Raw genomic sequence first — 4,836 nt, 5'->3', positions numbered from 1 at the left:
CGCCCGGCTAGTTTTTTGTATTTTTAGTAGAGACGGGGTTTCACCGTGTTAGCCAGGATGGTCTCGATCTCCTGACCTCGTGATCCGCCTGTCTCGGCCTCCCAAAGTGCTGGAATTACAGGCTTGAGCCACCGCGCCCGGCCGAAGATAACATTTCTGAGAAGCCAACTCTAGAGCACTGCAATGCAAAGAGTTCAAAGCAGTGAGGAGTAACTAGCCATGACTCTGAAAAATAGCAGACACTGAAGCAGAAGCACAGTCAAGAGACAGAAATGTCCTGTAAATTAAGTGAGGAAAGTATTAAAAGGAGGAGGAAGTGATCAATTGTGTCAAATTTTACTTTTCAGTCAAGTAAGACCAGAATTGAGAAATAATCACTAGGTTTAACAATATGCAGGTTAGTTGGGGACCTTGAGAAGAGCTATTTCCATGGAGTGGTGGGGATAAAAGTTTGACTAGGGTGGGTTAAAGAAAAAAATGGGATTAGCATAAGTGAACAAATCAAGACCACATAATGATTTTTGAGGAACTTTGGTGTACAGAGATGATGCAGTAGATGGAGTGGGTTGTACAGTTAAGGTAGGGTGTTTTGTTTCTTTCTCATTGGTTTTGTTGTTGTTGTTGCACGGGAGAGTTTGTGGAATGTTTGTGTACTGATGAATCATCCAGTAGATAAAGGTAAATTGATGATGTGGCAAAGAGCACAGACAGCATTGCTGGGACCATGCACTGAATAGTCAAGAAGGGGTGTAATCTAGTGGCCAACGGTAGGGATGGGTTTTCATAGGAATGTAGAGAGTTTATGCATAGTGATGAAAGGGAAAGCAGAATATCGAGTTGCAGATGCATGGAGGTGGGAAGTTTTTTAAGGCCATTCCTTTACTTTCATGTTCTCAGTGTCATCAGTTGAGACTGGGTGATATGGTTTGGCTGTGTCCTTACCCAAATCTCATCTTGAATTCCCACATGTTGTGGGAGTGACCTGTTAGGAGGTAATTGAATCATGGGGGCAGGTCTTTCCTGTGCTGTTCTTCATGATAATGGATAAGTCTCACAAGATCTGATGGTTTTAAAAAGAGAAGTTTCCCTGCACAAGCTCTCTTCTCTTGTCTGCCACCACGTGAGATGTGCTTTTCATCTTCTGCTGTGATTGTGGGGCCTCCCCAGCCACATGAAACTGTAAGTTCATTAAACCTCTTTCTGTTGTAAATTGCCCAGTCTCGGGTATGTCTTTATCAGCAGCATGAGAACAGACTAATACAGTAGGTATTCCAGTAGTAAATGGAATTCTTCAAAGGATAAGGTGTGAACTGCAATGCCTAACATGGAGTGAGTAGACAGGGGAAGTGCATGAAGTTGTACTACCATATTCTTGACACTATTCTAGGCGCAGGAGATGCGATCATGGGAACACGCATTTGGAGCATATGTTCACTCATGGGTGTTAGTTTGATAACAAGGTGGGGTTGGAGGAAGTATCTGGTACCTGGTTCCCCTGACCGGCTTCAGGGCAAAGGATACATATTCTGGTAAAACACAGGCCTTGGCCTCCAGATAAAACAAAACTCATTCTAACTACCCCTCACCTGGAGGCACAGGGATGGAGGATGGGGAGGGGATGGTGTTGGAACACTGAGGGGCCTAGTGGTCTATTTCTCTGCAGCTGAGAGTTAAGGTATTTTCCTCCTAAGAGTGAGCCCCTCTCCAACAGATACTCCACTAACCTTTGCTGTCAAATGTCTGGCTCACCCTCCTACTCTGTCTGGCTTCTGGTTGCTATGGCAATGTGTCCAGGAACACTGCTCTCCCAGTGTAAATGAGTGGGAGTCTGTTAATGTAGACAGGGGTGCATTGTGGGACCAGGGGAAAATCCTTGAAGGCAAGAATAGCCTAATACACTTCGGTACTTCAGTGACTAACAGCTTCCAAAGCCCCTCCACCAGGCATTTACACCACCACTCCCAGAAGGCAGACGAGGTAAATTGCAAACAGGGAGCCTTAGAGCACATAACAGAGGCTTTCATTGGTGTCATTTCCCAGAAAAATTCAGTGTGTTAGGAAATCTTCACTTGCTCATGTTCCAAGGTAGTCTCAGTGTGCTCTCACTAGTAGTGCACTGTCTTACAGAACTGCTGAGCACCAAGCACTATGAGAACCTTAAGTATATGCCAGGTAATTTAATAGGAACTAGGGATACTCAGTGAAAATGACATGTTCACAGATGTGGGTTTGTGGCCATGGCAGGGTTTAGCCTAAGGGAACAAGTTCTGATGTCAACCCAGACATTCATCTTTAATAGGGGACAGCCTTCCTCATTCTCACTCTAACTTTTTTCTTCCATGAAGCACACAGGGGCAAAGATAAAGGTAGGTTTGTGTGAAGTTCTGAGGTGCCCATTTTCCCCTTCTCTCTAGCTGAGACCCTCTTTGTCTTAACTCCATCAGTCTTGCTTAGCCATGCAAGCTTCCAGACCCATAATCAGCTTTGAGTATCAGTGTCCAGATATACAATAGCCTAGTCTGCCTGGTGGCTGGTTTCTATGGCAATCCTGCCAAGAGCTATTCTCCCTAAATGAAATAAAAAGAGAGAATAAAAGAAGGGCAGATGGCTGCCCATGTGGAGAATGGTAAAGAATTAAAATTTGAATATCCTAGTTAGACTAACTGATAGACTTTTGAATTTAACAGGTCACAAATACAGGCCAAGGCAGCAGGGGAACTGACTGGGAAAAGAGAGTTTCAAACAAGAAAAAAAATTAAAAGGCCTGTTTTCGTTCAAGAAGCTTCTATGGAAAGTTGAAAGATAAGGAAATTAGGAGTAGGACTCAGGATGAACTCAGATCAGGAGTAGGACTCAGATTAGGAGTAGGACTCAGGATGAACTCAGTAATTGGTACTGCCTATTGAAAAATCTAGATTCAAATCCATCTACTTGGAACATGTTGGCAGGGAGGTGTCTAGAATTACTTCCCTGGGAAGAGGATGGGCCTGGTGCCCCTCCCTCTGGTCTGGTGGCTGAGGGCACAAGCCAAGGTGTTGACACCCAGGTCCGCAGCGCCCATGGCATCCAGGTCGGGGATAGTTTGAAGCACTCAGCTACTCTGTTGCCCACTTGTTTGCAGGTTAAGATCTGCCTCATTTTCCTTCTTTCAGCCTCTCTTCTCCAATTAACATTCTGGACTCTATAATCAGCTTAGGTGTCTAATGACTCCATCATAGCTTAAAAGGTCCTAGCTGCTGGTTGCTATGGTGATGCAGCCAGGAGCTCTGCTCACTAAGTTAAAATAAGAAAGAACCTGAGGTGGGTAGGGGACAGTGCATGGAGAGGGTCAAGATTGAAGTTGACAATAAGCTAATTACACTAATTGATAGCTTTTGCTAACTAAAATATCCATAAATACATGCCCCAGGACAAAGGTAGAGGGAGCTTACCTGGGAAAATAAAGTATCAAGCACAAAAGAGGCTTTCACTATAGCCATTTCCAAGAAGCAATCCAGAGGATAAGAAAAGGCTCTGTCTGCTCAAGATCAGAGGATATGGGTCTTATGAACACACAGGCATGTTAGGGGGTCAAGGTCCTCATTTGTGGCAGTCTAAGACTCCTCCATTGTCAGTCGTGGCTGCTTAGATAGGGAACTGAGGCTCAGAAGTGGAAAGGGACTAAAACTAAATCACATGCTAGGTTAGCAGCAGAGCTGTGAGTGGAGTTCAAGGCCCTGCACACCATGTCAGAGCTCTCTCTATGACTCCAATCGGCCTCCAGATAGAGCCCAGGATGGTCAACCCCCTTCCCCCAATTTTATAGATGAAGAACTGAATTCCAGAAAAGGGAAGAAAACTGGCCAGGGTAACACAGTTTCTTCTGAAATGAGAACACAGCTCTTCTGGCTTCTAAGTGGATCAAATGGCCAGTTAGTCAAGAATTAGGTCAGCGACAATGGAAATAGACAAAGGAGCACCATACTTTACAGGAATTCTACACAATTTATAAGCCAGGGTAAAAAAAGATTCTCAGTGATTCTAAGTGATGGGAAGAAATGGGTGCCATTAAAAGAGATAGAGGGGGAAAGGAACAAAGGATAAAAGGGACACAGAAAACTCCCCTGTATATGACTGTTATTTTCTTTGGAAAGAGTCCTTTCCTTGAGCAACAGGTGGAAATAAGATTCACAGGTTTTCCTCCCAGAATATCTTGCTACAGAACCTAGGGGAGTGTGATGCTAATTTGCAGGTTTCTGAGCGGCCTCTCATCAGTGTATAGATTAAAAAAAAAAAAAAAATAGTGCATCAGAGTGAAGAAATGACATCCCTAATATCAGACCCTGCGTTAGTGGTCAAAGCTGTTAGTGGATCCCAGGCCTTATGATGACCTTGGCAGGGCTCTTCTAGCAGGAGTGTAGGCAGCAGGAAGAGCACTCTCTATGTGCCTGGCACTTCCATGCGGAGATTATGATTACACCTGGGAGTCAGGGGACATGATGAGAGAGAGGCATCCCCCATGCACTTTCCTGAAAGGACCTGGTTCCCCTTCCTCTGGCTTGTGGGCAAAGGATACATGGCTTCGACCGGTGGCTCAAGCCTGTAATCCTAGCACTTTGGGACGCCGAGGCGGGTGGATCACGAGGTCAGGAAATCGAGACCATCCTGGCTAACATGGTGAAACCTCGTCTCTACTAAAAATACAAAAAACTAGCCGGGCGTAGTGGCGGGCACCTGTAGTCCCAGTTACTCGGAGGCTGAGGCGGGAGAATGGCGTGAACCGGGGAGGCGGAGCTTGCAGTGAGCCGAGATCGCGCCACTGCACTCCAGCCTGGGCGACACAGCGAGTCTCAAAAA

The 4,836-nt window shown here is 45.4% G+C and overlaps 1 protein-coding gene across 1 annotated transcript in view; it reads left to right on the top strand.

Annotated features, from left to right (window-relative positions):
- LOC108544571 (E3 ubiquitin-protein ligase TTC3-like) overlaps window positions 1-4,836 on the top strand; it is a 16,137-nt gene that overhangs the window by 4,672 nt on the left and 6,629 nt on the right.

The sequence above is a fragment of the Rhinopithecus bieti genome, unplaced genomic scaffold (assembly GCF_001698545.2).
Source record: "Rhinopithecus bieti isolate Rb0 unplaced genomic scaffold, ASM169854v2 scaffold_28138, whole genome shotgun sequence".
NCBI classification, from domain to species: domain Eukaryota; kingdom Metazoa; phylum Chordata; class Mammalia; order Primates; family Cercopithecidae; genus Rhinopithecus; species Rhinopithecus bieti.
Note: the sequence above shows the minus strand (reverse complement) of the source record. Positions and strands in the feature narration are given on the sequence as shown.